The sequence below is a fragment of the Chinchilla lanigera genome, unplaced genomic scaffold, assembly GCF_000276665.1.
Source record: "Chinchilla lanigera isolate Chin_1 unplaced genomic scaffold, ChiLan1.0 scaffold00033, whole genome shotgun sequence".
Classification (NCBI taxonomy): domain Eukaryota; kingdom Metazoa; phylum Chordata; class Mammalia; order Rodentia; family Chinchillidae; genus Chinchilla; species Chinchilla lanigera.
Genome location: NW_004955434.1, coordinates 1,262,242 through 1,274,855, shown reverse-complemented (window position 1 = coordinate 1,274,855; position 12,614 = coordinate 1,262,242). Strand labels below are relative to the sequence as shown.

The 12,614-nt window shown below is 35.3% G+C and overlaps 1 protein-coding gene across 4 annotated transcripts in view; it reads right to left on the bottom strand.

Annotated features, from left to right (window-relative positions):
- Positions 1–11,900, bottom strand: part of Abhd17b (abhydrolase domain containing 17B) — a 39,922-nt gene extending 28,022 nt beyond the window's left edge. For all 4 annotated transcript variants that reach the window (XM_013516342.1, XM_013516344.1, XM_013516343.1 and 1 more), the window contains exon 1: positions 11,682–11,900. The gene's annotated coding sequence lies outside the window, so the exon portion shown is untranslated. The remainder of the gene's footprint in view (positions 1–11,681) is intronic.
- Between the last annotated feature and the right edge of the window lie 714 nt (positions 11,901–12,614).

Genomic DNA, 12,614 nt, shown 5'->3' with positions numbered 1-12,614 from the left:
AAAATAAAAAAGAAGCTTTCTTTCTCTCAATAAATTTTTCCTACTCTTAACCTCCACTGTTCCTACAATTCATTCTTCGACTTTAGAGAACATGAACTCAGTGTTTTGGACATCTAGTAGGTTGGGAGTTATATTTTCCTTATATTATTTAGATTATTTGGTAGTCATATATCTCATATGCCCTATATCGTTGGTAGATTTGTGTAAAAGGTAGTTAAGATTATCATTACAACATCAGCCAAGTAAATTAGATACACACATTTCTCCCAAAATATACATACATACACAAGCAATCCTCAGGACATAGGACTATACTTCTTTACCTTTTTAAAAGCAAATGACAAGATTTAAAAGAAAAATAAGATAAACAGAAAACTGACCAGTCCATGTATGCATTTTATGTTTGTTGACAAGGGTCATTTTTCTGAGCTAAAAAAGCTAACTTACGTTACGAAATATCATTTATCTATTCTACCATCCTTAGGGCTGAATGTGAATACTTCTTAGAATAACACTTAAAATGTTTATTTGTAGGCCTCCAGGAAGAGGTAAGGAAAAATAAGAAAATCTTTATGTTGCTCAGTCACCTTCTAACTAAAGATCAAAGGTAGAAAAACTACAGATCTTCCTTCTTATAAGTAGCCAGTCTTAATAAGCAATAAAATTAATTAATAACAGTTGGCTCAGAACTACTTGCATGTTATTATAACCCTCTGCCATGTGGTATGCAGTCATCCTGCAAAGGAAAAATGATCTCCTAATAATACTCTCTTTACCCATCAATTCCTTTTCTATACATATAACATCCATTTAATAGCGAAAAAGGAAGATGATGACATTTATGCATTTTCAACATAATACTCTTTAATTCTCTTTGCACTGACGGTAGGACTCCTCAGTCCTTACTAATTTGGCCTTTAGTATGTCTATCCAGTTTGACTATCTACCAGCTGCCATCTCCACCACTTCCTTTTCCTGGATGCCTGCCGGCTTCTTTCCCTTATTCATACTCATCTGTACAGTAAAAGTTTTAAAAAGTACCCCTAATCTTAGAAGATGTGCAGCAAACACTTTGTCAGTTGTGTAGAGCACTTCTCTGGCTTCAACAAGCCAACGCGGCTTTTCACACACATTTTCTTCAGCAGTGCATAACCAGAACTAGAATAATCATTTCAAAGAACAATCTAAATGTCTAAAGAAAATGACAACATAGTTAACAGATTGGGAACCAGTTAACTGTATTTCTCCCAAGACGACTGAAAACAACAGGTACTGGGCTACTGTTCACTGTCGTCCCTTTTAAATTATACATTTACATGGTCCTCTGTACATTAGTATCAATATTTTCAATATTTTGTAACAATAACTTGCTATTAATAAAGGTTCTATGAGATCTTTTCATCTTACAGAAAATTAAGTGATATGTAGAGTAGCTTCAGAAACTAGCAAGAAATAGAACTCAATAGCTAGGAAAGGTTTGTAATAGAGCCAGAAACTGGAGTTAGATATGATGTGCAAAATCAGAGAGAAAACTCTTTAGGCTAGGGGAGCAATACACGTAAAGTATGACGGCAGGAAAGAACTAAAGTAAAGCAGATACACTGAAAGAAGAAAATATGGGAGACAACAGAATTTAAAAACAAATCTCATTCAATGTAGAAAACTACTGTAGTTCTTTAAGCATGAAGCAGTCATTTAGCCACAACACTGTATATGGACATACACATATGACCAGTACAGGCCTGATTTATACCAGAATTTGATAATACTGACGGCTTAAGTAGAGCACAGTAACTTGGTAACTCATGTAATGCTGATAAATAACTATGTATTTACATTTCAGGATTTAAAATTTTAAATTTTGAAAAAGAAATCTCAGATACATTTTAACCTGGTACATGAATATACAGCAAATACATATTACAAGGAAAAGAGAAAATTAACTAACGGCTATATACCATTAATATTGCAAAATGTATAAATTACATCCTTCAGTTAAATAATATTAGACTCTATTTAAAAGAAACTTTTTCTTCAAATTTCAAAATTAGTAACAAATATAACTTTCTACCATACAAATTAATGACAACACAATTGCTTTTAATTTGCTGGATAGTTCAGTTGGTAAGAACTTCGTTTTCTATTCTCCCTTTAAAAGCAAGTAAAAAGAACAAAGCAAATGTGGCAAGATTTCTTTCTTTTTAGAGATGACTCTAGGGTAGGTGTGAAAAATATTTTAGCCAAATCTGACAGAGCAGAACTCTTCTCAAGTTGTAGGCCAAGTAATGCAACTGGGGGGAAAATGGGGGATGGGTGAAGGGGAACAGAAACTTCATTATTTGAGATGGATCTGATAGCTTGAATCTTTAGCTGTCAGGCGTCGTAACATGTCTAGTGTATTATGGCATACTTGTTTACAAGAAGGAAGGGAGCAAGAAGGAAAGAAAGAGAAGGATGGTGCATTCATCCCCAATACTACAAATGTGTAAAATTAACAAAAATGATATGAAATTGGCCTAACAATTCTTTGGTACTGCACACAGGTTTTTGACTTTGAAAATGATTTTTTTACACTATACACACTTCATTTTTATAAAATAAGGAACAATGGGAAGAGCACCAACCCAAGAATTAGGAAGTTTGGGTTCTACCTATAATTGTACTACAGCAAGCTCTTAAGCCAATTACTGCAATTTTTAGTGAAAATAATCGATTATGAAATGTACAGCTTTTCTAGCAAGAATACTGTATTAAATTCTCCCTTCTGCTATCTAGATTTTTGAGGGACATCATATTCTATGTTAACATTAGCTTTATATAAATAGTTATGATTCTTTTCTTCTCCTTGCCTTATAGAAAAAAGAAATCTAATTTCATATTCCATTAAAAATACTAAGAATACTTAAAAGTTCAGCATGACATCTCTAAAAGAAAAAAAAGTAAATCTTTTGGGAACATTACTGAAAACATCTAAAACAGCGACACACAGGCAGGAAATTTTCACTAACTTAAAACCTGGTTTCTGTCACTCTTAGTCGAAGATGAGAGCACATGCAATTCCCTACATTTATTGATATTATCTTTTCTACCCTTTTGTAGTACACTGTTTCTGGCTTTGAAAAAAGGCTGATCAGCGTTATTATATAAAATGAGAAACAGAAGGAACAACTGAAAGAGTATGAGTGAAACAAATGCAAAATATTTGAGGTAATGTCAATTTCTTCCATATAAATATATATATATTCTCCTATACTTTTCCTAGATAGCCAAAAGGTGATTTATCTCCTACTTACAAACTCCTCGGTAGCTTCCCTCTGTACATGTAATAAAATCAAAGTTCTCCACAGAGCCTTACAGGTCTTGCATGAACTAGTCCTAGCTTACCCAATCTCAGTCTCATTATTTTTCAGTAACTTTAAAGCATGACACTATTTCCACATTAAGGCTTGCACCCATGTTTTGTTTCCTCTACTCCAGTTTCAAATGCTACTCTTTCAAAGAGATCTTCTGAAACCCAAATCTAAATTAGGTTATTTTCCCATAACACCCAGTTCTTCACACTTACAGCTGAAAACTGTGATCCATGCCATGTATTCTACCCGTGGGCTTACTTGATTAACGTCTACTGTGTTTACTAGAGTCACGTTTCATGAGGTCAGTGACCACGTGTTTTCTTCAGGACTTCATATAGGCAGCACCTTGTTAGTAATCTATTAACCAAAACGTGTAAGAAGGTAAGAACCTGCAGTTATAAAATTAAAGACTCCACAAAATATAAATTGAGATAATAATCAAAATAGGACTTCTGTGTCAAGAATTCAACATACTGATGTAATTTATGACTTGAATCCTGCAAACCGTGATATTTAATACTTTGTGTCTATCTATACAGATCTCTATACGAAAAACTCACCTTCTAATTATTTAAAATCTAATATTTAAGGCAGTTAAACAGAAAGACTATTAAAGTGAGAATAATCACATGTGAAACTTACTAATTTGATAAATGTAGTATTTTACCTGGCCAATGCCACTTAACTTTAACATATAAAGTCAAATCCCTGATTTAAAGTAATAACACTATATTTTTTACCTGTCAAGTTATAAGTATTCCCAGACAAGGCTGGAAAACCCTGTTTTTTAGAATAGTCATTGGATGGTAGGGAGAAAAAGTGACATGCTTCCTAATCAATTTGGAAAGAGCCTGGTCTTCATGAATTATTGCTTGTTGTGATGAGGACTGAACTCACGGCCTGGTACATGTTAGGCAAGTGCTCTAACATTGAGCCATGTCATAAGCCTCTTCATGAATTATTTTGAAGAGATAATGTAAGTATGGTATTGGCAAAAACTAAACATTCTTGTATGCTTTAGAGTTTCCTTTGAGGTGCTGTAGTAATCCTCTTAAAAGGTATGCTAATAAAATTTACGTTCTTGAAGCATTTTTAAAAGAGCATTTAAAAAAATGAGTAATCTGTTTCTGTAACTTGAGGTACAGCATTACCTTCCTAAGTGATGAAGTATTTTTAATCAATGTCCTAAACACCATAAATGCAGCAATTTTGCCTTTATAAGCATCCTTCCTTGGGTAGTCAACTATAGCTGCTGAAGACCTCACCCTTGGAGCCTATCCTAGGCTCAAACATTTGGAATACTCAGCTGGTAAGGACCCAAGTCTTCCTTTCTTCTCAACCTTCCTCACCAACATCAGGGAATACAAACCTGTGCTATGCTAATCATTTCCACATTCTTCAGGATTGGGAGGAGGTAAACATTGGCTCAAAGTCCCTGAACAGTGACTGGCCTTCCTCTCTTGCTTTTACTACTCTACAGTGCCACCATCATCTAGCATAATCACTAGAAGCAGAACCTCAGATTTCAACTTAGCTCACTCCTTCACTATGGCAGGGAGAAAAAAAAGTTACAAGTACAGATTGGTACCTAATGATAGAGTTGCTTCAGTTTATTTGCTACTTTACTAATTTCTTAGCAATCCTTAAAAATCAATTTGAAGGAAAAAACATAAAAAAGTTTACAACATGAGAACATTTTTTTTTGAACAATAAAATGTTCAGCCTTAACTGCATTTTGTTTTAAATTTTTTTTTTTTTTTTTGGTTTTTCTCCAGTACCAGGAATCGAACTCCCGACCTTGCGCTTGCCAGGCAGGCGCTTTGCCGCTGAGCTAAATCCCCAGCCCCTGCATTTTGTTTTAAAATGGTAATAACTTGCTACATTATTTTTGTGTGTGAATAAAATTGTCTTTTATGACTACTTTTTGGGCAATGTTGGTTTCACCACAGGTGCTAGTCTATCATAAAATTATTTGGCAAAATGAAAATAGCTGTGAATTAGATGTGTTAAATGAATTTAATACATTTTTGTTTAAAGTGACTTTGTTTAAAGACACTATGTTGTTCCTACTTCTCTTTTAGTGGAAAATAAAACCTTTTGTAAAACAATAACACTATGTGCTAAGATTTTTTTTCTCTGAAGTAATTTTTCTAGGCAAATCTTAATGAGTAGGCTTCTCTTCTTGTTTTTGAAATTTAACTTCTCCCAAAACATCAAGTTGTTGAAATAAGACATAAATGCGTTCAAAACACAGTTCGGTACTTTCTAGTTTTGTGACTTTAAACAAACTACTTTCTCTGGGACTCAAATTTCTTATCTATAAATTGTGTAGAGTTGATGGTAAAATTAAATGCAAGAACATATAAATTCTGCACACAATAGACACAGAAAAAGATGTTTTTTAACTTGATGCATATTCGATCTCTTTCTGGACCTTAAAAATCATTCAAATCCTGATGGCCTTTTCACTCCTGAGAAAAAGTTTCATTCTTCAAGACACCTCTCCTTCCCTAATCTGGCCATTCTGGATGATTCCATCACCAAAAGCATCTTCACAGACTCCAGCTACTCAGTTATCCTATATGTACACCTTCAGCCTCTCCTCACCAGATTGCTTAAATAAACATATTCAAGACTCTCCTCTCTTAAAAAAAAATCTATATACACCTAGAGTGTAGCTAACATTTAATGTAACCTAACATTTATCATCAACTTGTTCATTATTTAGGATCACTGACAGTATCTTATAATTTCAAAGTACAATTAGTATTTTTCAGTCTCTAACTTTTGAGTGATCATTTCGCAGCATGTAACTACACTGTCCTTTCCTTCCTTTTTGCAGCTAATTTTCAACCTTGTTTTTCCTGATGGCTTCACTAAAGGTTTTTATTTTTAATAGATATGTCTTAACTTTTTTATCCCATTCAAATTCAGGTCTTTTAGGACCACTTATTCACTCATGACTTCCAGGTCTAGATATAGTGTCTAAACCTGTTAAGATTTCAGATCTTTCTCTTAAACTCTAGATATCTCAATTGATATCTAGATATCTCAATTGATAACCCTTTTTTCTTCTTATATAATTTTCTGGATATCTCAATTGATAACCCTTTTTTCTTCTTATATAATTTTTATCTATCTATCTACTTATCTATCTAACCCCCTTTCTCCTCAAGTTAAGGCCTATTTCCTGTGTATCCCTTTCCAGTCCTCTTGGCCATACCTTAACCACTTTTCACCAAGTGGTTATAAAATCATTCTGTAATATCTACCTCATACCCTTCTACTCCATACCTTACACTGCTGCCAAGTGATGTCACTTGCCTGACAAGATCTTTCAATGGGCCTTATAAGCCCTCTCAAATAAGCATAAATGATTTCTTCCTACCTCCTGGCTTCCTGGTCCCTAGTCTTGTTTCTGAGCACTTTTCCATCTACTGGTTTCTATGATTTTTTTTTCCCCTGGTATCAGGAATCGAACTCAGGACTTTGGCTTGCCAGGCAGGCATTTATGCCACTGAGCTATATCCCCAAGCATGTTTCTAGATACTTTTTTCACTGGTAAAAGCTCCCCAACTTAAAAAAAAAAAAAAAAAAATCAAATTGCCTGCTGTGGTGCAGCACATGTAAGATCCTAGCTACTCAGGAGGCTGAGATAGGCGAACGGCAAACTCCATGCCAATCCAGGCAACTTCGCAAACCCTATCTCAAAACAAAAACAAACATAAAAACTGAAAACCAAAATGTAACCTGTGGTGTTTCAGCTATAAGCCTGCCAATACAAGTTACTAAATAATATTATTTTCTTTCCTGAGGTGCAGAAAAAAATTTTTACTTTTGTAGGTGGGAATGGCAGAGTTAAAGAATAAAAAATTACCAGCACACTGAGCAAGACATTAATCAGAAGCAAAATATCCAAGTCACAACCTACAGATGGTATTTGAAGAAAAAGTTTATTGCATGAACTATGTTAAATGATTCTAATTTTGAAAACACATTTAAAGCAATCTACATTCAGAAGTGATTGTGGCCACTGGATAAAATGAAAATGTCTTCTATTTTTGTTTCTGGAGGCACTAGGGTTTATTTCAGGTTTGCTGGGACCGGAGTACAGACTTGACCATATCAAGTCAATGGGGCTATTGCAATCCTCTTCTTTATCCTGATCTACATTAAGGATATACTATATTTCTTTCTTTCCCCCTTCCCCCCTTGTGGTCTAGGGATGGAAACCAGGGCCTCTGACATACTAGAGAAAAGCTATGCTCCCAGTCCTGCGCTTATTTTCTTTTTTTTTTAGTTTTTCTCCGGTACCGGGAACCGAACTCACGACCTTGCGCTTGCCAGGCAGGCGCTTTTGCCGCTGAGCTAAATCCCCAGCCCCTGCGCTTATTTTCTTAATCCTAGCATTTCATATGATACAATGAAATTTCTTAGATACTCCAAGACAGCCACAATGAGTATCATTTCTTTAGCTGCATGTAAGATTTGTAAGGACAAAGTCTTTCATTTTCACCTCTCAAACACCACAAAGATTCATGGCAGGAAACTGAACATAAAGTTATCAATAGACTATTCACTGCATATTTTCCAATATGACCTATGTTTTTGCTTTTATACTTTAATGATGGTCAATTTTAGCAATATTACAGAAAAGGGAAAACAGCAATATAGGGAAAAACGTATCCAAATGTAATCAGATTTGATTCTAATTTGCTTTGATTTTGTTTCACTTTATGATTAGTTCCTTCACTCAGTTCTTTGAAATGCAAAGTGATGCATATCTACTGCCTTCATCACAAAGGTGATGTAGATTAGTGTTCTGATGCCTATAATACAATATGACATTCAAGCACAAAGACACTGTCTATATACAAAACACTTTCTCAATAAATCTGCATGATTTTCAAATGAAAAAGGTATAAAACATTTTTAAAAAGATAAAACTGACTATATATTAATGAAATATATTACTGCACTGACTGTTTCTTCTCATCTATTTTTTCAGAATAAATGCGACAAACATTTATCATATGATGGATAATTATAAGCTGCGATATAGATTATGAAAATAAAGTATAGAGTGCTTTATGAGAACAAAGTAGGGGGTGGGATACAGCACATTTACTTGTTATCTATTTTAATCTTAACAGTATTTTTCTCAGGCTATCATCGCTTTTGTAGAGGAAATCAAAGCTTCTGGTTGTTAATTAATTTGCCCACGTTCGCACAACTTCCAAGTGGGAGAACCAAGAACACAGGTTTAACTGAAAAGACTATGTTCTGTCCACTCTTCCTTGATTTTGCTAGTATCTACATATTCAATGGTTTCACTAAGTGCACATCTTTCTTCTTTCTCCCCTATTCAATGAGGTCTGATTAGATACCCTATATCAATAGGTCCAACTGCTTCATTAGATCCCCATAACTTGCTCCTGCTTCTTGCTAAGTATGTATCACTCTCCAACATACAGTACATTTTATTTGTGTGTATGTTACTACTGGCCCTGTGCTACGTGGTACTTCCAGGAAGTTAGGAATCTGATTGTTTTGCTCACAGATGTCTGTACACCTAGCACACACCTAAACAAAAACAAAACCCCAACTACAGTGACTGGCACGTACAGGCAGACATTGGCCCATTTTTCCTTCCCACTTTTCATCTTTAGTTGTATCCAAGAATTTATTTAATCATCTTCACTTTTAATTCCTGAGAAAACAAAACAGACCTTTATCTGAGCCAAATTCACTTTTAAATAATAAGTGCATTCTAAAATTCTTTGGTTAAAAAGAGCCTGAAATTATGAGTATCACTTAAAAAAAATTCTAGCCAGCGAAACAGCAAAAAAACGTGGAGGATACAGATGATGATCAATGGTCAGTATTTAGGAGTACCTGCTATGTCTTACGATTATTTAGTAGTTAAATGTCCACCACAGATGAAAACTTAAGAATCAGAATATAGGTTGAGTATTCCTTATTCCAACTACATGGGACCATCTTTGATTCTGGGTTTTTTTTTTGTTTGTTTGTTTTTTTTAAATATTTGCATGGTTTTACTAGTTTGAGCATTGTTAACCCAAAAATCAGAAATCCTTAAATTTTCCCAAAACCAAAGCCTTTTGAGGTTCATGCAAAAAGTTTTGGATATTGAATTTCAGATTATTAGATTAAGGATGCTCAACTTGTATTCTAAAGCAATGGTTCTCAAACTTTATGGATTCAAAAACCTATTAAATTTTTAAAGAAAGGTTGAAATGATGAAGTTGCCATATTTTATTTTACCACAAAGGGATATTAAGAACTAAACAGTTACTATCACTAGAATTTCATCAGAGTATAGGAACACAAAAAAGACAATTTCAGTTTTAAAAAAAGGTAGTTATTTTTATGGAGTTTATTTACATGAGAACCTCATATAAAGATAGTGAATTTTAAGCTCTAAATGCAAAAACAACTAAAACTGTTAACACTTCATTTAAAAAGAAAACTCAGAAAGAAACAAATTGGTATTAAAATAAAAAATTTCTAGTTACTAACAGATACTTTACTTAAAGTGAAAAGGCATACTAAAGACTGGAAGATTTGTTGGGTGTGGTGGTGCACACCTGTAATCCCAGCAATCGGGTGGCTGGGGCAGGAGGATTTCAGCGAGTTCAAGGCCAGCCTGGGCTACATAGTGAGATCCTGTTTGAAAAATTTAAGGCTGGAAGATTTCTTCAAAGCTTACTAAGTACTGTTATCCACAATATATAAAAATAATTACAAACCAGTAAGAAAAGGTAACATTGAGCAGGTAATTCACAGAAAAAGCACCTTAATAGCCAATAAATGAAAACATTATTAACTATGTAATTGGGAAACGCAAATGAAAACTAGAATGAGGTTTCCTACTACTTACAATGGCCAAAACTGAGAAGTCAGGTAGGTTATCTGTAAGGTGGAAAAACTTCCTCTCATCCAAAACTGGCGTAAACACTTCGGAGAAAATACTAGTAGTTATCCAATAAAATGGAAGAAACCTGTATCTTGTAGTCTAGAAAGCTACTCCCAGGTTTATATTCCAGGATAATCACAACATCTAGGTCATCATAATGGGGGCATCACGAGATTAGAAGTCAGGGATGCCTGGCACTCTTCCTGCATAAAGATAATGCAGCTCAATGTCCTATGATTACTAGCTACTCTGCTGGACAATCACAGAGCAGAACCGGGGAAGGAAAAAACAAAATCAACCTTAGTATCAGCTACTTCTAAACAAGACATCACCAATACATCTGTATTAAGAAAGGAGATGATGACTATTTTAGAGAATTGAACCAGTATGGAAAAAAGAGACAGTTACACATTTTTGTTCAAGTTAACTGGGAATAGTTTAGAGAATAATTTCTTTAGAAAGTCATTTTTCACCAACCGTGTCACTTGCAGTATACGAATGGCCATTTAAACATAACTATAATCTAGTAGCTGTCGTAATGACAATGACATTACCTACTGGTGCAAAGTATTTGACTACTACTTCTAGCAATGCTTCTTAGACTTTACTGTGCACACACACTGCTGGGAAATCTTACTAACCCACAGGGCCTGAGATTCCACACTTCCAACAAGCTCTCTACGCCACTCGAGGGTCAGACTTGGTAGAAAGACTTGAGTGTAGTTGAGGTCAAGCAGTTAAAAAAGTACTACTTTAATTTAAAAATTCTTTGTCTAAATATAGAATGCCAGTACTAACATGAAAGAAACTGAATTCATCAATTAGTACTCTTAAACTACTATCACATAACCTGAGTGACTATCGCTTATAAGATTTTCATTGCCTTTTCTAAAAAATGAGTAGGTGGCACATTTTATTAGTGCTATACTACAGATGGAGAAATTAGAAACTGATTCAGGTGTGGAACTGGAGTCCAATTTTGTGACAGAATTTGGAACAAATTCCGACATCAACTGCCTAATTCTACTGCGTTCACTAAGCTACTAAAACCATTATTTTGTAATTATGATCTACAATAATTTGGTCCCACGAAATAAAAACAAAGTCTTTGTCCGCTGTTCTTTCATATGTATTTCAAAATAAGCGAAGAAAACACGCCACGTCCTGTATCAGCTACAGTAGAGTATAGCAAAGGACAAAATTAAAACTGCCTAGCCTGCTGAAAATCTAATCCTATCCTTGCCAATTAACCTTATTAATACTAGAGCAGGAGAAAATAGAGGTCAAAATATGCATAAGGGGGCTATTCACTTCCTTCCTCCTGGATCTCAACTAACAGCAAGTAAGGCACAAAAGAAATTTTTATCTTTTATAGGTTGTCCCATGTTTACCTTCACTTATTTACGGAATGTCACTACCTCTCCCAAAGTAGAATTTATCAACAAGCATGGAGCTGGGCAGTCGCTATTAGAACACAGGCAGTCATGCTTATGACCAAACGACTGTATGGGGTACGATGAGGTTGTTATCCAACAGAATTCACACAATAAAGCCACGGCGAGACCAATTCTTCACGGAGAAAAGTCCATCAACTGTAAATCTCCTTGTTACTGTAAACAAATGATTATTACATTATGTATCTTCCTACTCAGACTCAGCAGTTAGTCTCAAATACTGACATAAAATTCTTGTCCAAAACTATTTACTAGAGGCTTAAAAAAAACCAATGAATGATCTTATGTGTCAAGCATTACATATCTTTTAAAAAGTATTACACAGAACTACCGTTCATAAACTAACACCCAACATGTTAAAGTTCACCTTCTGTCTATTCCGTTATTCACCCCCTGCGTACCAAGCCTACCTCACACTGACTTGAAGCATCAATTAAAAAATATTCTCTGCCCCTGGCAGAAATCTCTCCGTGAATCAAAGCTCTTAACATTTTTTTAAACGAGAAGCTGAGGTTAGAGTCTCCTTCACATTGTCCTCCACACAACACAATCTAATTTGACACAACTTTCCTGTTTCCCGGTAAAATACAATTTAAAAAAACAAAAACGTCTTAATTTTCCAATTCAAGTCGATTCCTGATAAGCCTGCCCTAGAGTCCTTCAGGAGATTCAAGTTCAGGCACCTTCAGCACCAACCCTAGGACGGCCCGACCAGGACGCACAAAATCCGCGCGCACCGCATCTGACACCGGGCGGGCCGGGGTCCGCACCCCCGGAGGAGGCTCCCGGGCGCCCGCGGACCTCGGAGCCGGGGCCCGGTGCGAAGGCGAGCCCGTCCCTCAAAAGGATCGGGAGGGAGGGAAGCAGCGG